The sequence below is a fragment of the Sceloporus occidentalis genome, unplaced genomic scaffold (assembly GCF_023333645.1).
Source record: "Sceloporus occidentalis isolate IW3139 unplaced genomic scaffold, rSceOcc1.0.p SCAF_4, whole genome shotgun sequence".
Taxonomy (NCBI): domain Eukaryota; kingdom Metazoa; phylum Chordata; class Lepidosauria; order Squamata; family Phrynosomatidae; genus Sceloporus; species Sceloporus occidentalis.
In genome coordinates, this window is record NW_028316984.1 from 195,132,168 (window position 1) to 195,160,144 (window position 27,977).

At 39.7% G+C, this 27,977-nt stretch overlaps 1 long non-coding RNA gene across 2 annotated transcripts; it reads left to right on the plus strand.

The window, feature by feature from the left end:
- The first annotated feature begins 240 nt into the window (after positions 1–240).
- LOC149315229 (uncharacterized) lies at positions 241–27,865 on the plus strand. 2 transcript variants are annotated; one of them, XR_016281042.1, is made up of 6 exons: positions 241–1,553; positions 3,461–3,506; positions 13,435–13,555; positions 14,607–14,710; positions 15,047–15,199; positions 27,366–27,865. It is a non-coding gene; the product is annotated as an uncharacterized LOC149315229 (long non-coding RNA). The 2 variants fall into 2 exon arrangements; XR_016281041.1 differs by lacking the exon at positions 27,366–27,865 and adding an exon at positions 19,339–20,164.
- Positions 27,866–27,977: the final 112 nt, after the last annotated feature.

A 27,977-nucleotide genomic window follows, 5' to 3' on the forward strand; every position in this document is an offset into this window, starting at 1 on the left:
AGGGAATTTCTCCCCCTTGAAGGTAGAAGTTCCACCCCAGAAGTTCAGCCCCCAGATGCCCCCCTCCCCAACACCAAGTAACATCCAGTGTGGGAACGCCTTTAAGTTTGGTCTCCCTCCACATTTGCAGATTTGACTTTTGCAGATTTGATTATTCACAGATTGTATTCTCTAGGAATATCTAGGTCCTCCAATGCAACTCTATGGTCAACTTTAACCAAAAGTCGCACTGAAGGACCTACAGATTCCTAGAGACAAAAATTCACTAGGCATTTGTAGCTCCTCCAGTGCAATTCCATTGTCAATGTCTGGCAGATGTTGACCACAGAGGTGCACTGGAGAACTTAGTGATTCCTAGAGAGGTGTTCTCTCAGGTAAAAACATAGTGTTTTTGTTATTTGCGGTTTTCCACTTTCAGGAGGGTCCTGGGCCCCTAGGGACCACTGTAGTTCAGAGTGAAACTGTATCTTTAATGGTTGTGCAGAAGGTGGAATTTCAGCAAGTGTTGCTTGTCACAAAACCAGGTAACAGGCTATATCGCCTGAAATTTCCCTTCCCGCACAATCTTTTAAGGTACAAAAGTAAAATGTGTATGCACCTTCAACTCACCTGTTGATTTAAGATGAACCCATAAATTTCACAGGGTTTTCTTAGGCAAGGAATACTCAGAGGTAGTTTTGCCAGTTCCTTCCTATGGCCTAAAGCATCTAGTATACATGGTGGCAGTGACATCACTGGGTGGGTTTCGGGGTGCAGACCACACCAGGTGACACCCCAGAGGAGGGGTGACATCCAGTAAGGTCCTCCTGGGGATGTATATGCTCTGCTGCTATGCCTATCTATTCTTCTCTGCTGTCCTGGCTCTGAATTCTCCCTGGAAGCCAAGATGACTAAATTGAGGCTGTTGTACTTCTGTCAAATCATGAGAAGGTATGACTCTTTAGAAAAGGCAATGATGCTGGGGAAGGTAGAGGGCAGCAGAAAGAAAGGAAGACTGCATGCCAGATGGATAGACATGATCAGGGAGGTCATGGGCCTGATCCTATGGGGCTTGAGCAGGGAGGTAGAGGATAGGGAGTCCGGGACCCGTCTCATTCACAAGGTTGCCATGAGTAGACGTCAAATTGAAAGCAGCTAACAACAAAAGGGCATAGTGTTACAAATGGACCTAGACATAGTGTGGGAAGCAGTACTCCAGTTCTGGTGTTTAACAACAACTTGGCTGACTTTCATGTCATTTCAGCTTGCTGGTTCTAGTCCTGTTCTTAGGAATAGTAGAAAACAAGCCTGCTGTATCTTATGCATGGCAACCCTTCAGCTGTTTGAAAACCATTACCATTGTCTCCTCATAATCTTTTCTTCAGACTAAACGTGATAGCATTTTTCAACTGTTTCTTGCAGGATTGTTTCCAGACCCCTCACAGACCTGGTTGCCCTTGCTCTTCAGAATTGAGAAGGGCCTTTGGTTTGTCAGTGCCCTTCTTAAAGTGTGGTGCTCACCACTGGAAAATACTTCAAATCATGCAGCTGACCACTAGAAAATCCTATATGAGGTAAATCCCACTGAACTTAATGAGGCTTGCTTCTGACTAAACAGGCACATTGTTGTACTTTAGCAGTTTAAAAAGTATTCTTTAGCTGTCCAAATTTTAAGGGACAATGATTTATTCATTTCAGAGTGCAGAGACTCCACCACATTGGTTATTCTGTGGTGTTTCATATGCTGAATATATAAATAGATTAAATTCCTATACTACTCCCTTCCCTGAATTTAATTGGGCCAATCTATTATATTTCAGTATAGGCTATGATTCCTTTTTTCTAACTGCTTCCTAAAACAGAGACATGGAGAGTTTCATTGTTGTCATCCAAGCAAGCTTTTAAATAGGCCTTCATTATTTTAGTCCCTAAGTTTACTTAATATGTTTGGACAGATTCTCACAGTTTCTGTTGCTAATATGATTCCCTGCAAATAGAGCAGAAGGTTCAGCTGAACAAAAGAAATGATCTAATTTTAGTAATGGCGCAAGCAAAGCCTGTATAATCATGTACTATTTCCTTCCGCTTGTGAATGCCAGAGCCTTTTCCCTCCCCAATGTAAAGTGAATTCTCGTTTGAATCAAAAGTATGCAGCATTCAGTTACTACCCTATTTTCTCTGGTGTTTTATACTGCAAAAAGCATATGGTCTTTGGGATATTACTTACACAATTCTATATTCTCACTCCAGTGATTCTGTACAATGGGGCAATCACATGAAAGAATCCCTTCTGATCAACAGGAGCAAATCAATGTGAAATTCTGTTTCACATCCAGTTATCTTTATTCTCCATTCATTTACTATCAGTGAAGGCTATTAATTTATAACATAGTTTAACCAAAAACAGACCCCTAAACCACGAAGCTTACAATCTGAAATGTTGGCATAATAATAAGCCACTAAAGAAGGGGGAAATGGTAGTAGAATGAGTAAATTGAAGTTACACATAGACTAGTATCCAATTAACCTTTCTTCTCAACAGAATTGAGAAGGGCTGTTCTCCCCCACTTCAGCCAGTTTCCTCTGCACCTCTAAAAATTATGCTCAGGAAACCTAGATTTGAACCCTCACCTTGTTGTAAAATGTTTGCAATGCAATAGCTTTCTTAACTGCTGACAGATCGCAATATTGCCCTCTCATTTATATGAAGTTCATGGTCCACTTTCATACCTGTTTCATTAGGCAGAGAGAACAGATGTAAATTCATTGTTTTATTTGCTATAATCTGTTTTGAATCTGTCATGACCTCTAATAATTACATTTAATAATTCATTCACATGGCACTTTATTATATTGTTGTGGTCATAACAGAAAGCCTGTTGGCATCATCAATCCCTTATTGCAGATTAAAATGTCGGGAGGGAGGAGTAAAGGATATTAATATGTGCCTAAGACTGCAATCCTATGCACTCTTGGCTAGGCATGAGTAAGGATGGGTATGTAAACAGTCGCAAAAAAAGAAATGTACCACCCATAGAGAGGACAATAGAGGACATAGATTTGCACAAGATTTGCACATCTTAATTTCTAGGTAGAAGTGGAAAATCATAAGTCAGTGTAGTTGTCATTATTTGCCATCATGTCACATTCAGTTTATGATAACTATGAGCCTCAATCATAAACAGTGCTGCTTAAGTCTTGTAAAATCAGAGCCATGTTGACTGAATTAATCCACCAGTAATGTGGTCTCCATCTTTTCTTGCTGTCTTCCACTTTACCAAGCATTATTGTCTTTTCCAATGAGCTGTACTGGCTTGTGGTAAGTATGACAGCCAAAGTCATTATTATATTACAAAGAAATGCAGTATATCTCACCACAGTGGGGAAGAACTGGGACAAAGCAGTCTGTGAGCTGCTCTGTCTGCTGTCCAGGTGCTAAGTGTTGGTGGGAATATTCATGGTCCCTGCTTTTCATTCAAAGGTTCTTTCTCTGGACTTGGACTGTATGAACCACTCAAAGAGAAGAGGTAAGATGGGGCACATTGTTGCTCTAAATTTACTTCAGAGAAAAAATGAGGGCCAAGCCTACTATTAGGCAGAATGAGAATGTTTTTTTGTGCAGCTGATGCAGGGAATTAGGGAGTAGCATTGAACTGAGCTTGGCATCTCCCAAGGGTTCCAATGACAGCAGCTTTCTGTTCCTTTAGATTCCAGGGCAAAGGCATGAGATCAATCTTAGCAAATGGGCTCTGGCTCAAAAGGGCACAATGGGGACAGCAGGTGCATCCACTATCTCTCAGCCCAGTTCTCTCCTTTCTTTCTGCTGCACCAATGACCAAGCACAACACATGTACAAAAAGTTTTACATTAAGTCAGGGGGCCTTGGCACCATTGGTAGAGATGGATACCCAAGCTTTAAAACCAGACACACACACAAACATTTTCCTTTTTTTCAGTGCTGCTTACTCAGAGATTTGCCTGTTTGCCTGAAGACCCAGAGAAGCCCAGCAATTTCTTGAGATTTCAGCCAGTACCCCAAGACAAGGTAGCACTGATATTTGCTGAGTGTTGAAGTAAGCTCCAGCTGCCAATCTTGTTGGCTTTTAAACATGAGAGCAAGGAGGTCACTATCTGACCGTCACTTCAGGCTACAAAAATGTATCGGTCTGCAAACATGCATGGTTGAGAATGTCTTGGAGGCCTCCAGGTGAGTTAATAACAGTGGTGATATTTGAGCTGATGTTTTCCTAAGTCTCTTAACCACTGGCTGCATCACAGCAGAAAGGTGTGAATAATGTGTATGGGAGTATGCGACTTAATTTTGCGGATGTGTTTCCTTTTGAATTTCTGAACAATGCTGTCTCTGTGTTTATGAGAGGAAGGTTTGTTTAATCTGCTCTTTCTCTAGCACTGGGACGCATGGTAGCTTACAATAGGATTCTTTTAACAAATAAAAATGCTGTCAGTTATAATACTAAAATGCAATTAAGGAACTATCTTATAGCACAAATGGCCAAATTAATGTGTGTTCTAAAGGATAAGTCAAAGAAAGGATAAGGATAAATCAATTGAAGATTTATTTATTTGTTTTTTAATTTTATTTGCAAGTTAAAATACATAAACATCTCACACCAAAGATTTATTTATTTGAAAGAAATAAGAAATCTAACAGTGCAATAATCCGAGATTATGGTTATTAGTAATTCCAATGCTTCTGCTTCCAAATAGGAATTCAGCCTCTCAAAATGAAATTTTCCTTCAGTCACCAAATTTCTAGAATTTTTGAGAGATACTGAAAATCATTAATGCCTAGACCTCTTCTCTTTATTGTGGTCACATTCCTTTGGCCAATTTGCCTCCCTCGCACTTTTTTGAAAACGGAGGCACCTTGATTTTCAAACCCAGGAATGTCCACCACCTCTTCCTCCTTCCCCTGCACCTGCTGGACTGCGTCCTCCTTGTCCTCCTCTCTCCTCTTTCTTCCCACCGCCTGCTGTGTATTCAGGTTAAATTGCCATGTTGGCACTTTGTGATAAATTAGTGATTTTGGGTTTCAGTTTGGGCACTGGGTCTCTAAAAGGTTTGCCATCACTGTACTATCATGTGCTTTCATGCAGTCATACTGAGTCTGGTGAAGTGGGCTGGAGTCCACAAACACTTATGGTAGATTAAACCAGCAAATCTCAAAGATGCTACTGGGTTCCTTTATGTCTGCCTGTAATTTATTTTCCAAATCCACAGAACATTGGGACAGGTTTTTCAGTTGTCCCCCTTCTTCTCTGTCCCCAGCTTGACCCATGATGTTGCAGCAAAAAGGCCACATCCTCTATTAACTTATCTCCAAAGAAAGCTGGCATGAAAGGAATCTTAAAAGGAATTAGTAGGACACAACCAAAATAACATGTTTTAATCTTGTGGTGTATGCTCAAAGGCAAAACAGATTTTTTTTTTAATTAAAAGGAAATGCAGCTGTTGTCATCAAGAGGACAGAGAAAGCTGAGAGAAGAGCCTGTTGCTATGGCATTGGTTTTAATCACTTTTGTAACAGAAACTCTTCCTAGTCCAAGCTGTTGGCAGATGTGGGGTTTCAAATAAACTGCCTCACAGTGCCCTCTTGAGTCCAAAGCCTACCACTTTCACAGCTTTTCTGTGACCAAAAAAAAAGAATTGTACTGTATTTTCTTTTTCTTTTGTTGTCAGCATGTTGATTACTCCCTCTCTGTCCCAGATAGTGGCTGAGATGCTACAGTGGGATTGTACATCATAAATCTTTGCATGTGGAATTACACCTTGATTGTACTATGCAACCCTTGTGTTGAATGGCAATGTTGTGTGTTTGATTAAACACCCAAGTGCATGTAAATAACTATTGAATGAGTATGTGTATGCATATCTGTATCCACACATATATCTACATGTGCACCTACTGACACCAAAGTACCACAAGCCCAATACTGCTCTTACAACCTGGAACTGAATACAGATGTTCCGCATTAAATAAAAATATCCAGCTGCCTCCACTGGGAAACTTATACAGGTGGAAGACATCAACAGGATTCTAGTCTTTATATACCTACCCAGAGCACACATGTATATAGGCATTAATCAACAGAATCATTTTTTAAAGACCTTTCTCAAAACCTATCTTACCTACAGGTTTATCATCTTGTAATTTAGCTATGCTTTGGAAGAAAGATCTTTATAATGATAGCATCCTGTGTTTGGGATGCTTTCCCCACTGAGTTGTGGCTGCCATCCATTCTTATGTCTTTCTTGTTTCATTTTCTCAAGGTTTTTGCTTTTTCAGCTTTTTAAAAATTTGCCCATTTGTTTTATTCTGATTATTTGTTTTTATTTGTTTTATGTTGCTTGTTTCCACTGATGTATTAAGTGGCATTTTTTAAACGTGACATATTTTCTGATGCATTTATTATTGTACTGATAGAAGTACAGAAGGCTGGTGTTTCAAGCTTAATTAACATTAACAAAAGGAACTGTTAAGTGAGCTAATTTCCATAAAAAAGCTTATGCCAAATAAAATTTACAAGTCTTTAAAGTGCAGCAATACTCTTATTATTGTTTTGCTGCAATAGACTAATAGGGCTAGCTCTCTGGATTGTGGGAATGATAATATTACTATTATTTACTCATTTAGCATCCTCAGGGTACATGATGCTTTACAAGTAAAAGAAAACAAAATTCAGCCAGCCCTGCCAAAAGTGTAACTCCAATATAGATGTAGATATATAGATATATCAGAACACAACACATACATACACATACATGCATGTGTGCCAACACACATATAGGGAAAGGAAGAAGTAATATAAATATAAAATGGTAAAACGATGGTAAAAAAATGTCCACACAAGAATATAAAATCCAATGCTATGTAATATAAAGCAAACTGATAAATATATATAACGAAGGTATACAAGATTATAAAACAATGTTAAACTAAAATTCCAAAAGCTTTTGAAAAGAAGGAAGTTTTTCATTGAGAAGGGGATAAGGGGAAAAGTAATCTGTAAATGTTCCAGGAGACAATTCAAGGAATATGGAACAGCAAGTGACCAGGGACAAAGCTGATTGAGAAGCCTCGAATTCCTAGAATGCTGCTTCTGAGCCGGCTGATGAAAAGAAATGAGGGCTGAAAGACAGAAACAATCAGAAAATGCAGTCTGAAAACAAAACAAGCTATACAACAAAACAAACAGAAGCCTAAAATAACAGCAGAGCCAGCTATAGAATCAAGATTCAAAACAAGCCTGCACACATTGAACAGTTTTCTAAAATATGAGAACTAAGGATGCAGACATGTCATTCCAGGAAGGCTCTTGGATCCCAGGCTCTACTGATGACAAATCACCTCTTGGGTATCTATGCCCTGTGTCTAAAACATCAAAGGAGCCTGGAGGAAGATTTTAAATGGAATTAAGATGCATTGCAGGGTGTAGTTTCTGAGGTGTTCTGATGTCACAACGTATTGATTAAAGCTAGCACTTTGCATTCGGGAAACAAATTGGCAGCTGATGAAATTGAAAGGGGTGTGTGTGTTCTGTAAATGTTCAGGCAGTTTCCATCAAAAACTCTTGTATGGAAAAAGTGGAACTTCCAGACTATCTTCAAAGGCATCCCTATGTAAAATGCATTGCAGTAATCTAATCTGCAGGTGATGGGAGTGTGAATGACAGCAACAGCAATAAACAGAGGCCACATACAGACCCGAAAGGGAGTTGTAGTGGCCTTGCTTTGACCAACCCCTTTTCTGGCCATTACAAGCTAACTTGACCCTCCTGGAATGCTCCTTATCCCTCCCACCCACAACAAGTGTGGGCATCCATGAGCATTTTCCATGAAGACTGCATGCCTGGGGGCAACGTCACTTCCATTTTGGAATCCACACATGAATTTGCCTGCTTCCAGGGCCATGGGCTGACTCCAGTTCTCTCCCCATCTCAGCCAAGTAGTAATCGTAGTAGTAATGTGAGAATCTACCCACTGAGAATAGATTTTTGAACATGTCACAAGATCATTGCACTTCTACATCTGTTGTAGTCAAGGTACATTACATAACAATGGCTGAAATCCTGTTGGTATCTTATGCATGTGTAGGTTCCTTGCTGCAAGCAGTTGGAACACTTGTTGGATCCACAACATCTGCACGAAGTTCAACATAATAAAAGTGCAGTTCTGCATTTGGTGCTGCAAGGCATGGAAATTCTCAGCGGGTGAAAATATTGTTGTTTCGTACTTGAGGGAGTGCTTCTCCCTACATAATCTGCCCCGTACCCTCAGAACATCTGGGAAATACTTACTAGAATATTACAATACCAGGTTAATGACAACTTCACATAATGCATTCACTGCCGTGGCCCCAAGATTATGGAATGACCTACCGGAAGAGATCCGTCTCATTACTACCTTAGAGGCCTTTAAGAAGGCACTCAAACGGATCTTTTCCGGCGGGCTTATCCACTGAATTCCATATAAAAGGTTATGACGACTGCTCTTCCTTGACTCTGATTGTTGTCTAATGGACAAATTGTAATTTTTAGAGAACTAATAGGAATTCTTGGTAAATTCAGTGTTAGTATTTTATTGTTGTATTGACTGTAAATTGTACTAAGTGTCTTTTAAGGTTGTAATCCCGCCTCGATCTGTGGGAGAGGCGGGATGTATAAATAAACTATATTATTATTATTGTTGTTATTATTATTATTATTATTATTATCTGACTCTCCCTATGAATTGAGGTTGGGAACAACGACAAATAGCATAAACATAACATGGGTTAAAAGAGCATATAAAACCAATACATATTAAAATCCATCAATATGTACTTTAAAATTCATAATTTAAAAATCATCTGGATAGGCCTGCTGGAAGGGACTGGTCTTTACTTCTGTTTTATATGTAGACAGTTTACACAAATTTCTTCCAGCATGTCATTCCACAATCTGGGGGAATGTCCTCTGCCTAGTTTTGGCTGACTGAAATAGATGTCCCCGACCAAGTATCTGAGTGTACTGAGTGGAGAATGGGAGAATGCAATCCTGTAGGCAATAGTTTTCATCCCCTACTGAAATTAGTAGTTGTACTCCTTTGGTACGATGTTTGCATCAGGCTGTGCACTGATTTGTGCATTTGGTTGTGCCTTTGACTGTATAGCATTGCCACTCCACACAAAGGATGCATAGTCTCATCAACATTTTAACTCTGCATGTGGAGATTAGTGCTGTGCAACCGCCATGTAGGATCTAGGCCTATAAGGCATATAAACATAATAAATGTGTGAGCTGCTTTTTTCCAGCCCACTTAGTGTAAGGTGCAGTTGTGTGCTATTAGCTGGGTGGACCACTTTCCAGAGAGCATTTTCAAGGGCCTTGGCCAGTGTGACGAAAAGGCCTCAGACACAATCACCAGGCGCTAACGGTACCAGAAAATTAGCATCCCTCTTCCCAAAAGTCATTGCTGTGAAACAATTGAGAGGGGTATATTAACTGCCAGGTTAAGAATATCTCATTAATCACCCACACATTTGCAGTGCCATTTAAGAATCTCTTTTCCTCCAGCTGTTATTTAAATACTCTTTAAGGTAAATTAAATAAACCTGATTTTAAAGGCCAAACAACACACAAAAACCCCTGCTGTTGTAATGGTCAAATGATTTGCTGTTAGACATATATATTTATTTTCTAAAAAACGCTCAGGGGGAGAAGAAGCTGGTGGCACCCTTGAAGGTGATTTTCAGGCCTGAAGTGAAAGGGCTACACAAACAGCAATCAGAGACAATTAAGAAAACTGGAACAAGTGCCTCATTCTTTCCCACAACAACCCCACATGGGAAATTGCCCTTGCCATTTCTCAGTCTCGTTGCATTTCAAATAAGACTCCCAGCCAAGCCATGGCAGGTTCCCCACGCACCCCCCACCCTCCAAGTCCCCTCTCCAAGTCCAACTCCAATCAAAAGGTATTGCTTGAAATCTTCCTATTGCAGCCAGAGTGAAAGGGGTGATTGTCTATGCTGATGAGTCCCGCAGATTGTCTCCGAAAGAACCAGGCAGTTTTTTGTTTGTGGAGCAGCCCCATTATAATGTTATTACAAGCCCTGCAGAAGACTGTGGAAAAAAAGAAAAAAGAAAGAGGGGGACAGGAGAGGAAGAGAAAGAGAAAGGCGGGGGGGGGGGATAGGGATAGGAAGAGGACTGAATAACAAAATGTATGCTTTAGAGCTGTTGTGTGCTACTGGGATGAAAAGAAATTCTCTAGCACAGTTAAGTAAAGTGTAGCCTTGGAGCTGCATGTGGCCCCTAACTTTCTTTTTGTGGCCCCCAGCCTACCACTGCCACACATAAATCCAAGCCAACCTTTTTCTGCCAAAATTCAAGAGGAGGATTGTGGCCTATATGAAAAGCAAATTGCAGTCCATGGAGGTTCTAGGAGAGGTCAATTTCACCTTTTTTCTGGCAAAAAAAGGAGAGTGTATGTATGAATTATTTCTTGTGGAAGCCTCCAGAAATGGTAACTTGCCTTTGAAACAGGTCATAGCATACCCACAGGTCTTCCACTGTTTAATATTTAAAGTTCCAATTTCCCTCTGGCCACTTCTGGTTTTGTTTCTTGCAATTTTTTGGCAGATCATGTGTCTTGGATCTGCCAAAGTCCATTCCTGCTCTACACCTTATATAGTAAATTTCATACTTGAGCAAGAAAGTTCTTCCACCCTGCTTAAAATTACATCATGGCTACACAGTAGATGTGTGGAATCTACTTTGGTATTTCTAGGTGATTTGTAGTAGATTCAAGGTTCTGATCCCTCCCTTATAACAATAGTAACAGAATGCCAATGTGATTCTCAGCTGCATCAATGGATGAAGAGTGTCTAGATTGAGGGAAGTAATAGCATCACTCTATTCTGCTTTGGCCAGGCCTCACCTGGAGTACTATGTCCAGTTCTGGGCCCCACCATTCAAAAAGGATGTTGACAAGCTGAAGCATGTCCACAGGAGGGTGACCAAAATGGTGACAGGTTTGGAAACCATGCCCTATGAGGAGCGACTTAGGAAGCTGGGTATGTTTAGACTGGAGAAGAGGAGGTTATGGGGTTGTATGATAGCCCTGTTTAAATATTTGAAAGGATGTCATACTGAGGATGGAACAAATTTGTTTTCCAACACTATGATTCCATTCTATTCTATTCTATTCTAACTAGAAGGATGGTACTAGAACCAGCTCTGTTGTTGGACACTAAGACAACTGGCTCAGGCAGCCTATGCTAGGGTTAGTGGCAGTAGACAGGTCTGAGCTCTTCCTCCAGTTTTCCTCCTCCTAGGCGACAGAGGACATTGTCACACCTATGTCCTGAATCACATATGCTAGGGCGCTCTTCTTGGATGTGGGGAAGGATGCTACCCTATGATTAGTGTTGAAGTAGGATCCCACTATTACGAGACCACTTAGCTTCTGTACATGGGATGGAGATAGAACCTCTGGCTCAGGCAGCTAAAGTTACAACAAAAGAGATAGCCCCCAGTCTTAAATTAGGCTGTTGAAATGGAGAAAGTGGGTGTGGTGGGAAGTTCCGGAATCGAATTTGTATCTGAAATGATGGCAAATTCAGTTCTGGTCCTAAACAAAAATTCTTGAGCTGAACATGTGCTTGGAGGCAGCCTCTCCCTTAATTCTACATGCAACTTAAATCTTTATTGTAATGGGCAAAGGCCATTACAGTTTAGTAGAGTGTGTAACAGAAAAAAATCTACTTTTTGTTGTTTGCTATCAAGTCACTTTCAACATATAGCAACTCTGTGAATAAATGAAAGGCCTCCAACTCAGGTCTTGCAAACTCAGGGCATTGGCTTCCTTGATTATGCCAACCTGTAATTAGGTCTTCCTCTTTTTCTTACTGCCTCCTTCTTTCCCAAGTCCTTTCTTTTCCAAAGAGTTATGTATTATGATATGTCCAAAGTACAATGGCTTCAGTTTAATCATTATGACTTCTAGTGAGAGCTCAGGTTTTGTTTGTTCTAGGAGTCATCAATTTGTCTTTGTAGTATTCCGCAGTATCTGTAGAAATTTTCTCCACAAGCACTATATTTCAAATGGGTTTATATTCTTCCTATTAGCTTTCTTCACCTTCCAGCTTTCACATCCCCACAGAGAAACAGAAAATAATATAGCATAATGTATTTTAAAAGATGAATTTTGGTATCATTATATTTCTTGCCTTTCCCTATGGATCGAGGGAGGGAACAACAATGGATTAGACTTATAGTATCAGCTGAGCATATAAAATCAATACATTTAAAAAACAATCAGTACATAAACTGCTTTGAAACTGTACCAAGCAGTCCATACAGGTGCATTCACACTTCTTAAAATGGTTGTTGTTGTGTATCATCTAGTCATTTCTGACTTATGGTGACCCTTATGAACTTTTAAAATCTCTTGAAAAATAGTGACATACTTTACTGGCAGGTGCTGCAAATAATGTTACTCTGGTGCCATAGCTCCATCCTATGGAATCCTGAGATTTGCAGTTTTACAAGGTCTTTAGCATTCTCTACCAAAGAGTGCTGGTGCCTCACAAAACTACAAATTCCAGGATTCTGTAGGATGGAGCCATGGCAGTTAAAGTGGTGTCAAACTGCATTATTTCTAGTACAGATGCACTTTGGGCGTAGCTCCTTTTCTGCCTCTTCTACCTGGCCCGCCCTTATGACAGACCAAAACCCACTGCTGTCCACTCCATGGATCTCAGGGTTCTGCTAAGCAACTAGAACATCTTGAAAATGATGGCTTCCCACCTCCAAGCAAGCTTATCTAATCAAAGTCACAGCCAGAGTCTGATTGGTGCCTTATGCAAGATATTGCGGTTTATATGATGTCTTAAAAGAAGCAGTCTATACACATTGCCCTGAATAACGCTGGTATAATTTTACACTACACATCCAGTGAAAGCATCGTAACCATAGAAGAGGATATGGTCAAAAGAAAAGCATTTGCATTCCACATCATCCTTTATGAAAACATATGCTTAAAACTGTTCAGAGCCCTTTCCAAGTTGTATAAAGTGAGCTTACTCCCTATTTGTAAATGTTACTTTCTGGACTACAGCTCTCAGAGTTCATTGGGAGTTGTAGACATCTCCCTCCCCACCCCAAGGTCTAATTTTATTCCACTGAACACAGTTAGGCCCCTTTCTCTTTGTCTTGCACAGCCTTGTCCAACATGGGAGCGCACAGTGGCTGGGGCTGATGAGCATGCTTCTAGAAGGAGAACTAGTGAGTCCAAATGGCAAGAAAAGTGATTCCACCTACACATAAGGAAGAATTGATTTAGCATAAGAACTGTTTGACAGTGAAATCTCCCTTCTGTGGAGATCTTGAAACAGAGATTGGATGGGCATCTTTCAGCAGTGCTTAATATTGCTTGTCACACATTCCTTCCTAGTTTTGATCCTGCTGCACATGTAGATTTGACGGAACAGCCTCTGAAGTAAGGCATTTTGGTGCTGCACGGGGACAGTGGAGTCATTCCTCCCATCATGCATGCATAGATTGAAAACGTGGAGGTAACAACTGAACTCATTTTTTAAAAAAATGATATATGTGTCCATAGTTGACTTGAGCTATTTTGCTGTTTCAGGTGAATGCAGAACAGTTCGCTTTGCTTTCCATCTGCATCAAATTACGTGTATGGGCCTATAGTTACCTGTAAAGAGTTACTCAGAGGCATGGAGTTTTCTTGAAAGTGGCTAACTCTCCCGGCTCTTCTCCTTTTTTGGGAGAGGAAGCTGTGTGGGCCATGCACCTGTCTTCAGCCACTAAACTAGAGCTTGCAAAAATCTTTTTTTTAAAACTCCCAACACTCATCCCACAGTCAAGGGATTATGGGAACCATAGCATAAATAAGTAACTTTTCCAACTTTCTGCTGTGAACTAGCCTACTGCCTGCCGGTGTGGCAGAGTTTACCGTCCTGTTAGCAGCAATATAGCAAGACTGAGCCAATTGTCCAATTGGATGTAGGGAGCTCCATCTTATCCTTTGCCTCAGGTGGCAAAATTTCCTGAGTTGGCTGTGAGCCTTACTCAGGCGGAGACAAAACACACAGAGGGAATGACTGGATAAGTATTTAATGAAGTCCTTCATTAGACAGCATTCCATTATGTAGCTTTTAAATAATGGCTCACCATATGTTCCCCAGTACCTAGACACAAAGAGCGAGTTACCTTAATCCAGCTACTGCAGTTTTGTTCAAGGATTGGTGTGTTTGCTATATTTCTCATCCTGAAGCTTAAGAATATATAAATTAAGAGAGAGGAAAGCCTACTGAAATAGTAATTTTTTTTAAAGGGAAAAAAAAACATTGGTCAATCATTAAGTTACATTGGGCTTTTGGGGAGAAAGTAATGAAAGAAAAATAAAAGCACAAAGGTGGTAGTTGAATTAATGAAAAGAATGACTGGGGAGATTTCCTGCATCTCCCATTAACAGTCCAATTATGTACCACATTGCAGCTAACCGCCGTACGGTGGAATTATCTTGCAATCAGGTTGCCTACGAAGACCGCCAAGAAGATGAGAGGTTTTATTTAATATTATTCTCCCAATAAATCTCTTTAGATTTAAGAAGGATCTTTGGGCAACCAAATTAATTGTTTTGTGGGAAATCCTTCTTTACGGATCACGGAGAGGATAACGGAAGAGAAAACAGGCCTTCTGTAGACGTGAGTCAGATGTTCTTTTGGAGTTACAATGATCTCCGCTTTTAATTCCTCGTCTTGCCAACATCCATGTTAAAAGAATAATGAGCCCTGCATTCCTTGCATGTTATTTCTCTCTCCTCCTTGTGTAGTTTATGAAATGGATGCATTAAATCCGTGGAAGAGCACTGACTCTTTATGTCAGGTGCACTTTTTAAAAGACCCACAGCAAACTGTAAGCAACCAGGAAAGTCTGATTGAACCCATTCTCATGGAAAAACAATAGTCAAGATTATATATGGGACGTGGGCTTTACATTTATTTATTATTTCCATTCACATGGCATTTTTATTTTCACAGTCGTGGAAGCTGTGTACAGCGCAAGGAAAAAACAGTAAACCAATGCAAACAATGAAGAAAGGACAAAGAGTTAAAACATTTAAAAATCTACAATGTCAGTATCGTTTCCAAAACAGCAGTGTACATAACCTGGCGGCGTAAAAGCTTTTGTAGGTATGTTTTAAAAATTGTGCCACGTTCACCTAGTATGTCTGTGTATTGGGATGGTGTGTTATCCTTTCTTTCATTTTCACTCCACAATGAGTTGTACAAGAGACAGTTACAAGTAAAGAGAGCACTAATGTAGTAGACAATGCAGAAAACAAGACGGGGGATTTGAGAGTCTTTCTCTTGTCCAGTTTGGTACAATAATAATCATTCATGAATATAATACAAATAACAATAATAATAATGTGCCACCTTTCCCCCAATCTGGGGCTCAAAACATCTTACCAAAGTTAAACGAGATACAACTGTAAAAAAATCATGAAAAAAAAATATATAATTCAACTAAAATTAGGATTAAAAGCAGTTAAAGCCAATGGCCATGGGGAAAAAACAAATAAATCGTACAGCATGTTCTGAAGTGAAAGGCACTATGAGAAGAGGGAGACTGCACTACTACAGGTGGATTGATCAAGGAAGCCACAGCCATGAGTTTGCAAGACCTGAACAGGGCAGTTGATGAATGGGGCTCTTGGAGATCTCTCAATCGTAAGTTGCTGGGAAATAACAACAACACCTTCTGAAAGGCCCCTTTCCCTCTGAGTAATCAGCCATCAAAGACCTCTTTCTCTCTGTGTGTATATGCCTTCAAGTTGCCTTGCAATTTGTGGTGACTCCGTGAATTTCATAGGATGTTCTTCGGCAAGGAACCCATGCTGTTCTGACCCCGGTGCTCATCTGGGTCAGCCCCTGGGTTGGCACGGGGACAAGCAGATGGTTACACACATCCCCGCACCAACTTGGGACACACTACTGATGTTTGCCTCTTGCCTCCATCCATTGTTGCTGCAAGTGAGTAGATCTCCATCACTCCATCTGACATGAAACAGGGTGCCTGGCTGCAATCATGTGGTCACACACCCCGTTTCCATGTCCGATGTCTTGCAGCAACAATGGGGAAGATGGACCATCTGATCAGCCAGAGTTTGCTGTGGAGTTTCCAAGAAACTGTGGCAAACCAGGGGTCTAATTACCCTACGTGAAGGTCCTTTTACTCTGGGATTCGGCCAGATCCTCTGGATCTGTGTCTGGTCTGGCAAGATTGGCCTTGATCCTACCCTTGGTCTGTATCGTCCAAACAGATCAACATGAGGCTATGGTCCATGTGGACAACCCCAAAGAGCGTAGTCCTTCAAATATTTTTAACCTAACCCATTTAGGGCTTTAAAGGTTAACACCTGTGCCTTCATGTTGCTCAGACAAGACCTGAGGGAGCCAGTTGCTCCAAAGTAATTTCCTCTGTTTTCTGTAAAGAAGTCACTCTGGGGCCCCATGTCCAGCAGGACGCTTTCCTTCACAAACAGTACCAATATCAAGGGGAGTTTTTGCCGGAGCCCTTCGCGCTGGACCTCCTTCTTTTACCCCTTGAACACTTATGTCATTATCCCTTGGGCAACAGCAATTCCGAATACACTTCCTCAGCCAAAAATATTGTGTTTCAACAAAACAGAGTGAGAAGAAGAAGGCAGCTACATTTCCTAATAATTCTGGGGTTTTTAAAAGCGCCACAGGAGGAAATAGGAGCTATAAAAATTGGGTTATTTATTCCACAGATGGGATAAAGGGAACCATTCCAAATAATGCCTGAGCATCCTTTTCTTCTTCTTCTTCTTTTAGGTGGTGGTGGGGAGATGGTGCCTTCCAAAGTGAATTAAATGGCCAAATATGCCAATTTTGATTTCTAGCCCAGTCAACTACCCTGCATTCATTTGGTCCCTGTGTTAAGGTCCTTCCATTCTGATGTTTTTAAGCTCTTTTGTAGAACTGCAGCTCCCTTTTCACCTTCCTTCTCACAGTTTAACACAGATGTCTAGGCCCAGCCTATTGTTCCAATTGTCTGTAGTTTAAAAAGCCTCTGCAGTATTTTACTCCTTTCTTTGTATCCCAGCATCCCTGAGTGCTCTGTTCACGGCATATTGCTTGTCTTGGCTCTGTTTTCTAAACCCATTTATGTGGCGCTCCTCGCCACCGCCACCTCTTTCCCCCCACTTTCTGCAGACACTTGTTCATCAGGGAGCGTAAATTGACTTCTCTCCCATTCTGTTTCCTTAACTAAAAATGCACCATTAAGGTTGATTGAAGTCTTTTGAAAACAGTTCATGAAAAATGAAAGGACATAAAAAATGAGGCTACCCGTGTTTGCAAATACCTGTTTTTTCAGACAAATTGGTGGGAAGAAATCTCAAAGAACCAGGAACTTAACAACACAATTGATAGGTGTTTATCCGTTTCCCTATATATATATATACACAAATTGGGAAAGCATGCATTCAAAAACATTGTTTAGGAAATGTTTTCAAAAATAGGGGCACCTCACAAGTTGATTTAAATGGAAATACACTAGCCAATAAAACCTAAGCAAATATGCTTCTAACATATTTGGCCTTTATATTCCTTTGGTTTTTGTTTTAAAGCACGTTTTCGCTGTTGTAAATGCTATCTTTGCCCTATCTTGGAAACAAGTAAAAGGCTATAAAAACAGATTTTCAACCACATTTTAAGTTAATTTTGTCTCTCAAAAACAAATTTATCAATTCAATTTTTTTGTCCTATTGTGGCTTATACAATAACAGTGTGTTATAATTTTAACTTATATTTATATGGTGTTTTAATGTATTAATAGTAGACTCTATAGTCTCTGATTGATGGTTAAAATTATGGTAAACATCAGAAATAGAGAGAATGCTGTTTTTACCTTGTATTTCATAAGATTTTGAGAGGACCAGCCAGAAATGCCAAAAATGCTAGTATAAATGTTGTTTTGGACAATTGAACATTTTCCTTTCTGATAAGGCGACTGCTTTTTTCTTTGAGTCTGTTTATTAAATATTAAACTGTTAATTAAATATTTTTGTATTTTTGTGAGCGTATAATTTTAAAATCAGAAGATCAGTTTTGTTGGAGAACTGAGATATAAATACAACAAGTAAATAATAAATATAATAATAAATAATAAACTTTTATTTATATACTGCTTTTCCTTCAGATCAAAGCGGTTTACATACAATAAAACTATGTGACCCATGTCATAGTACAATATGTCATCAGTTACAAATAATACAATCGAAAATTTTAAAAACAATATTTAAAAAACAGTCGGGGACATCAGATAAATAATCTATACATATATTGACCCATTTTCCTCCCTTGCTCTCTGTATAAAATTGTTGCACTTATATCGGCATGATGAGATCTGTAAATAGGAGAAGGTTCAACATTTTCATTTGGTCCTTTTGATATCTGACCTTAGTTAAACAGATTAATAATTTTGTAATCTGCCTGGAGTTTTGAAATAATCTGACCCAGGAAGTTTTGTTTTATTTTTTAAAAATTAAAAGCAGCAGCAAGCTGTCTATAAGAATGGACTGATCATAAGTAGTAAGAATACCCAAGAGAATGCACCGTATTTCCCCTCATCCCTTACGCCAGGAGCAAAGAGCTTCTTTAGATACGTCCGATACAAATTTTGACTCAAATAAATTCTTTCTGGCACATCAGAAATGTTATTTGCAGCGCTCTTTAGTTCCAAAGTTTATTGATCAGGGTTGGGTCTGTACACGGGGAGGATTTTCTTCAAGAAACACCCCCCAAGCAATGCAGCATTATTACAGTTGACCCTCCTTATCCATGGATTTTTTTTTATCCATGGATTCAAGCATCCACAGCTTGAAAATATATGTTTTTAAGAGCATAAATTCCAAATTGCAAACCTTGATTTTCAATTTTATATAAGGGATACATTTTGCTATGCCATATATTTAATGGGACTTCAGTATCCACAGACTTTGTTATCCATGGGGGATCCTGGAACCAAACCCCAGCAGATAACAATGACCCATTGTATTATTATTATTATTATTATTATTATTATTGCATACTGTACAGAGTTCTTTGGATCCTGTTTCATTTGTTTTTTAAATCTAAAATCCTAGATTTAATCTTGGAAGTAAGTCTCACAGACCTCATTGGAATATACTTTAGATCCGGTGGGCAGGCAATTCAGCTGGAAATGTGTTTGTTGTTTTTCAACAAAACTAGATCTTCACACAAACGTACAAGAAAATACTCTTTATTATTATTTTTTAAAGTTTTCAGAACTCGAGTTCACTTTTAAAAGCCATGTTGATTTTTGCCGACATGATGATGGAGTGAGCGGAAGAAACTGGTGCAGGAGAGGAGACAACAGTAATAGCTTTCTTCCCTTGTTAAAAGCTCAAGGCAAGCTAAACTCTTATTTTGGTGCTCACTCAGAATACTGTATATAGTCCTGCAAAGAAGGAAAATTCCTTTGTAAACCTTGGGAGGGATGGCGGCTAATTCTGACCAGTAAAGAGATTTGTAAAGGAAATCTCTACCAACATATGGAAAATGCCTCTTGTTGTAAAAGGAGAAAAATATCACGAGGGATTACACAGAGCTTAAAAGCAAGCAAAGCACTTCCAAAGGACGAGTGATTAAATGGGAGATGGCAGCCAGCTCATGAAGAAAGGCAACATGATTTTTTCTGCAAAACAACAACAACAACAACAAGGGACCTACCCTGACATTTCAAAATTCTCTGGAGGACTTTTTATTTTAAATATCATATGTGTGATGAATAAATGTTTGCAACATGATTACTATGAACCATGCCCCTGCCCAGAAATTTAGATCTGTATCATAGAGGTTCAGAGAGTGGTAGGATAATCTTTTTTCCCCAATGGGGATGGTTTGCAGGTGAGGAAGTACCAACACTTTTACAGCCTGAAAAGCAACCCAAAACGTCTCTCTTTTAAATTGTTATCTGATTATTGAGAAATGTTGGTACTACATAGATGTTATCTATCTTGTCTGCTTTAGCTTCACCTTGATTCTTTGCTATTTTCTATTTAACTTTTTAAAAGAGCTTGCTGTTGTTGTATCCATTACTTGCTTTCACTCTGTATTCATTTATGTTTGCTAAAATATTTATCTCCCACTTCATATCAGATTATGTCAGGGGGGTTACAGAAAGCAAACCAAAATAATTTAAAACCATCTCAAATGATTTAAAACAACGTATGTACACTATATCAGATTTCCATAGCCAAAGTTTTACTGTTTTCTTGAGAGCTGCTTCATATATAGTTTCATCATAAAATTGAACTAGAAATATTGTTAATTCATAAAACTCAGGATAGGTACCTGTACCATGCATATGAAAGCCACTGTGTCTATATGACACAATAACGTTTGAAAGATTCTTCCCGTAGTTGAGAATTGTTTATCGACTAATATGGATCAAAATCTTTGCAGCGACTCAGGCTGAAGATGCAGGATTGATTCAGCTCGCCAGTCTGCCTCCTTCACTGAATCCTGAGATTTTGTGATCACTTCAGCTTGTGCAAAAATTTCAGCACGATGATGCAGATTTGTACACCATCTCTACCCATCTGCACACATTGCTCCCACTGACATGCTGTAGATTATCCCATGTGTTTTCTCATGCCTAGAAATCAGGTCAATGGCTCCATAATTTTGATCATGAATTTTATTAGTCCTTTGGGAACTGTTTAAAACCAGCTATTGGCAGGGATAGTTGTTTGCTTTTAGGGGACGTTGAAAAGACCGCCAGCTCCCTCCACCGTGTTTCAGACTGTATGTGTATCATCCTGAAAGAAAACCCCTGTAGTCTGGCTCAGTGCACAGAGCTAGCAGATTGTCCACGTTAAGCTGCAGTGTGTCTAAAGGAAGGCTACCAAAATGGTAAAAGGTCTGGAAACCATGCCTTATGAAGAGAGACACAGTGAGCTGGTTATGTTTATCCTGGAGAAGAGATGGTTAAGAGTTGATATGATAGACCTGTTTACGTATTTGAAGGGTGTCACACTGAGGATGGAGTAAGCTTGTTTTCTGCTGCTCCAGAGAATAGGACCTGGAGCAATGGATGCAAGCTACAGTAAAAGAGATTCCAGCTCAACATTAGGAAGAACTTCCTGACAGTAAGAACTGTTCAACAGTGGAACACACTTTCCCAGGGTGTGGTGGAGTCTCCTTCTTTGGAGGTCTTTAAACATCTGTCGAGGATGCTTTGATTGTGTCTTCCTACATGGCAGGAGGCTAGACTGTATGGCTCTTGTGGTCTCTTCCATCTCTATGATTCTGTTAATGGTCTTTGCTGACCCCCAAGGCAGCCCTGAAAGAGGACCTCCAAAATTCAGTGGCAAACAAAGAAAAGTAATTATAGCAAGTCGGAAATGATGACGGTATTGTTGTTGAGGATGATGATGTTTTTGTTGTTGCAATTTGTTCCTCAGGTTTGGTAGCACACAGGAGAAGACAATTTTTTGCTTCCTTCTAATGACATTTTCCATGGGGATTCAGCATCATCATTTGCTGCCAAATTTCAGTGCCATGATGGCAATGTGTTGGGAGAGAGACCAATGGCAAGCCCCATCCAGACCAGTTCAGTGGAGCAGTGCTTTGCATGTGCACAGCAAAGATATAAGTCCCTTTACTTAAAGCCAAAGTGTGTGTGCATTAGTATGGCAGGAGAACTAGTGTCACTACTAGATTTGGTGTCACCCGGTATGGCAACTCATGGTGTCCCCCCCCATCAACTGACCTGCTTCCATACCACACCATACAGAATCCTTAGTAATGTTTTTTTTAAACTAATGGTACTCATAAATCATAATTCCTGTTTTATCATTGAATGTAATAGTAATAGTTGTGACATAAACAACTAGCAAAATTAAAATTATACTTTTAAAATGCAGTATCATATGCACGGGTTAAATGTATTTACATATATACTTGGCCCTCCACATTTGCAGTTGTGACTTTTGTGAATTTGACTGCAGATCTGACTAATATGTCCTCTCCAGAAATCTCCAGGTCCTCTAGTGCTTCTCTGGCAGAAGGTGGCCATAAGGTTGCACTGGATGGCCTAGAGATTCCTAGAGAAAATACATTTATAGGTGATTTATTTCTGCTCTAATGTAAAGCAAAATTCTTCTACATTTTTTTTCCTTTTCCTTTTATAAAATAAAAATTGTGAAATGTATGCCAAGCCCAACCTGCCTATTATTAGTTGGGAATGGAGAGAAGTGCATGTTCTCCTTTAAGAAGTCTCCCCTTAATGGAAGGAAAAGAGCAGGGAGATCAACAAGAAAAGTAGCTAAGTACACAGAGGTCATTTGAAAGCGATGAGTTCTATAGCAGCAGTACAAGAAAAACCTGTCAGCTTCCATCCCATTAAACAAGCTATGAGCCGTGAGTTAGACGCGGCGTGATTATGGGCAAATCTCTACCCAGCTATATGCAAGTGCCAGCTTCACTATCAATTATTCATTTCCTTTTATGCAAATAATGTTTCAAGAGAGCAACAGGGATCCACAGTCGAGGGGAGAATAACATCCATTTAGAAGGATTAAATGCCAGGTGAAATGTACAACATTTCCAGACACAAAAGCTTCTGGAAAATGTACAGAATTGGTATCTCTGAAAGGTTTGCACTGGCCCACAGTCGTGGGCACATACCATGATAAAGTTTTCGGTTTCTTTGCCCTTTTCTCCCTTGGTCATATCCAAAACAAAGAACTTAATATAAGAAAAGAGTTTCCTGCCTTTCAAAAGGCACATAGCAGGTTGCAGAACATTTTCATTTTGTTTTATGGATGGGGACCATTAGGAACCATGCGTATAAGAGCATTTGATCCAGTAAATTGATGGAATAAAAGTTATTTTTAAATGTACTTTGCACCACAGCATATACTGAGCATGGCATTTACTGGGGCGAAAATGCTATTGAAATGACGGTCTTGTAAAGAGAAACAAGGCAGGAACAATATGTTTCTCTTGTTAATTCTTAAATATTTTAAGTAAACTTCAGCTAAAAAATATACTTTAAAAATGAGTTAAACCTTAAATAACCTTCCTAAAATGAACAGGCTTTAAAACTAACAGTTTAAAATGTAAAAATGTAACCAGACCAAAGAAAAACAATTCAGCATGCAAAACATCACATCAACTAATAGACAGGAATGCCCATTGGAAGGATTTCCCCCTGATGTTCCTGTCTGTCTGTAAGCGATAGGCACTGTTTTGAGTTTGCACAAATGAGAATGATGGCAACCCCATACTTAGTGTGAATGCCTGGTGTGAGGAGGGCAACCAAAATGGTGAAAGGTCTGGAAACCATGCCTTATGAGGAGAGGCTTGGGAGCTGGATATGTTTAGCCTGGAGAAGAGATGATTAAGAGGTGATATGAAAGCCTTGAGGATGGAGCAAACTTGTTTTCTGCTGCTCCAGAGAATAGGACATGGAGCAATGGATGCTATAATATGATGTATTATATTATATTGTACTGTTCTATAATGTCAGAATTATTTTCAAGATTTATCAGAGCTTCTTTGTGTGTGTATATGAAGTATCAATACAAGATTTATTATGGGGGGGGAACCAATCCCCCTCTCATCTTAATTGCATTTACCTTCAGTTTCAGAGCCCAGATTTTTTTTGGGGGGGAGGTCATGGGGGGTAACTACAAGGGGAAATTAGCAGGGGAAGTCCCTTTCATTTACCTGCCAGTGCTCTCCTGTAGTTGCTCCCTATGTTTGTGTGGTGTTAGAAGGAAGAGATGTGGCTGGGGATCTCAGCTTTTGCTTGTATCACCATGTTCTGCTCCAGCACAGCTCTAGAGCAAAGCAATCTACACTCATTTTATAGAAACAGCTTTCTGCTTTTCTTCCACCAATAGCCAAATTAAAATAAGAATAAAACATGATCACTCTTTCTTCCAAGATTTTCTACCACCAGGCTGAATTGTTTTTAATGTTGCTCCTTTTATTGTCTCTCCTATACGTTTTGATTATGGTTCCCTTAAGATTCCCCCACCATCACCTCCATATAGAAAGGCAGATCAAATTCAGTATGATAATTAAAAAATGGTATTGATAAGTTTTAAAAATGTATTGTTTTAAAAATGCAGAAAGAGAAAAAAAAAGTATTGTTTGAAAAATTCAGAAAGAGAAAAGAAATTTGCATGCTGCTCGAAAGAAACCAACAAAGTCAATAGGCATATTTTCCTGGGGAACACATTTCATTAAATGGGTGCATTTGCACTGAAAAACACGACCTCTCTCTTTTTCTTTCTAACTGGTGAATTTTTGGATAACAAGCCTTCAGTGTCTTATTCTGGTGAATCTCCAGAGAGTACAGGCATACTTGAATTGATGCAGAATGTAAGCAGATCTTGTAGCACCTCTGAGACTAACTGAAAGAAAGAAGTTGGCAGCATGAGCTTTCCTAAACTTCAGTCTAGATGCCTTTGGTGGCTACAAGATCTCTCTACGTACTGATTCTACAGACGAACACAGCTATATCTTTGAATTTTACTCAACTGATGCAGTTGTTCTTGTTGTTGTGCGCCTTCAAGTCATTTCCAACTTATGGAGACCCTAAGGCTCCATAAGGATGAGATGTCTCATCCATAGGCTTGCCATGAGTCGAGATAGATTTGAGGGCAGTTAATAAAAACAAGGCAAACCTATCATGGGGTTTTCTGGGCAAGATTTGTTCAGAGGAGGTTTGCCATTGCCTTCCCCTGAGGTTGGGAGTATGTCATGGTCATCAAGTGGGTCATCCAGTGGGTTACATGGCCAGACTGGTTATCAAATCCTAAACCACCCTGGTTGTCATAAACACACTTTTTTATACTGTCTTTTACATCTGTCAAGCCCCTCTTTTCCTTTGTTCCTTACTTAGCTGGAAGATATATTTGCAGAATTGGCATTGGATGGGGAAGGAGGGCTGAAGAAACTCAGGCTTTTAGTGCCAGGTTGCAGTGGTGTGTCTACAGTAAACAATGTTATAAAGTTTGAGCTGGAAAAGAACAGGATTCTGTCCTAATTGATCCTAGTAGCTACGTGAGCCTGCCTACAACAGGCATAGTAAACAGCAGCTGCCTCCAGAATCCATCTGGAATGTGGTCTTCCTTTTACTTCTGCCTTACCAAACATTATTGTCTTTCCTAGCCTTCTTTTTCTGAGTCTTCTTGTGAGGTGTCCAAAGTATGGCAGTCTCAGTTCAGTCACCTTGACTTCTGCTCTAGGATCCATTTATTTGTCCATGGTTTCTCCCACACAACTGCTGAAACGAGTTGATTTTCTTCCCATCCGTATCTTCCCATCTTCACTGTCCAGCTGTCCCAACCATACAAAGAATTTGGAACTACAATGGCATGGACCATCTTAACTTTAGTGTTCAATTATAAATCTTTACCCTTAGGGATCTTGGCTAGTTCCTTCATGGTTCCCTTTTAAAAATTTGCTGAAACACGTTTGACTGTTGTTTTTTTGTAGTGTTGGGAGCCGGGACTTATCCCACTCTGTGTCTTTGGAATCAAATTTTCTGTTAAAGTAGTAATATCCAGAAACACAACTACTTAATTAATTGAGCTATCCTTGTATTACAAATGGCCTTTTATATTGTCCTATGAACTTTTGTCCAGAATTTCTTTATTTTTAGACAGGTCCACTACATCTGGTAAAGTGTACCTATTTATTTTTGGCATTTCCAACACTTATTATTGTTAAATTTGTAGATTTTGTCTAATTTCCAAGGAATGTAGCACCATCATTTTGCAAAAGTCTTCTTTTAAATCTTGTGAGGCAGTGAATCTACAGTTGCCCTTCCATTTTCAGACGTTTAAATACGCAAGGGGCAAACGGAGGGCAAGTGTGTGGCAACACATGCAGGAGTGCACCGCCATTGGAGTCAATAGGGACTCCAATATCGTTGATTTTCCGTTTTTGAGGGGGAGTCAAAAACAGATCCTCTGCAAAAACGGAAGGCATTTGTTCTCTTCCACGCAGTTTCCCATTTCTCTAAGGGGATGTTATAACTCAAGTCTTGTGCCCACCTTATCATTGATACATCGATAGTTTAATTTATTCTGATTCCAAATCTCTTGATAGTAAAAGTTTGTAAGTTTTGTCTTTAACCATTTCAGTGGGAAAACACAGGCCCTTTGACATGTGTGAACATGGTCCTTATTGGAGAGGTCAGTCCTGAAGGAACCCCTTAAGGTATTAGGTGCCAACACCAGTCCTGAACATAACCAGCAAGCTGGTATTATAAAATATATATCTCAAGCTAGCCAGAATTTCTCCTTTTCCTGCAAGGGTGGGGGAATCTCTTTCAAGCTAAAGGGCCAAAATTTGGCTTCAAATTAATTTTGAGAGGGCCACATTGCAGTGGCCAAAGGGCAAGGACTAGAAATAGTGCACATTTTAATTTAAACACCAGTAAAACAAGCCTAAGGAGAGAAGTGTTTCAATCTTTCAGAGTAAGGCTATGGTGATCTATATCCTCACACCCAAAGTTTCACAGATGCAAGTTGGGACATGTGTGGCCATGCAATATCAAAAATGTGAGTAAGATGGCAAAAGTTATTAAGAATAGACAAATAGGCTGCAGCAGTTTGCTTTTGCCTGAGCCTACTGGGAAGCGCAAGATTCCACTTCCCACCTCTCCTCTCCCTCCTCGAGTTAACTGAGGGCAAATTTTGTACTTTGAACTCAGTTTGCAGCAATTGAAGTAAGCTGAGGATGAAGGGCAGAGCTGGGAGGAGGAAAGAGAAACTCTGATATTTTAAAAGCAGCTGAAAAAGTGGGAGGATAGGGGCTTAATTGGGATTGTCCTTGTCAAACTGGGACATTTGGTGGCTATGCAGATCTGCAGAAAAACTGGGAAATTTAAACACTGATGTTATGGGGAAGGCCAGAAGGCCAGAATGAGTGCCTGAGGAGGCCAGGACTAGAGGTGGCCCACCCCTGTCCTATTCTGTGTACAATCCGAGACTTTCAATACCATGCATATCCACCTCGGAGCCCTTCCCATTCCCATAGAGCCATTTCCAATATGATATGGTGTCACGTCACACTTGTTGCTGTTGTTGCTGCTGTGTGCCTTCAAGTCATTTTTGACTTATGGCAACCCTTACTTACCCACATCTATTGTGCCACTTTGCTGCCATGCCCTGTTCTTCTCTGTGAAGGCAATCACACTTCATCCCTCATCTCCCATCCTTGCTAACACATAATATGAGCCTATTAACAGCTGGATTGTAATGGCATCTATTTCTGTTTACAGATCATATTACTTTGGATGAACCCACATCTGAAGGCTCAAATCCTGGAAAAGAGGACAGTTGTGCTCCCACCTGCATTACAAATTCTCGACAGGACATGTATTCAGAACAGATGGCAACTTCCTTTTATTCATTCTGGTCACCACTGTTCAAAAGTCCCCGTATCAAATATAAAGATAAAAATAAAATACACAAATTCTTCTATCGTTAATCCCTTAACTGGCCTTAACTGTTACATCTTAAAACAACTGAACACAATGTAACATTTTCCCACTTTATATCAGTTTTTTTCATTGTACTGCAATGTATATGATTCCATAAAACCCCAACCCCAACTTTTAATTAAAACAGCCATACTGCAGAACTAAAGCAGTTTGACGCCACTTTATCTGCCATGACTCTATCCTGTGGAATCCTGGGATTTGTGGTTTGGTAAGTTATTCAACCTGGTCTGTCAGGGAACTCTGGTGTCTCGCCAAACTACAAATCCCTATTCTGTAAGGTAAGAGTCATGGCTGTTAAAATGGTGCCAAGTTGCTTTAATTCTGCAATGACATAAAGTAACTTTCTCAAATCTGGTGCATATGTAAGGTTTCCTGTCTAGCAGTCATAAA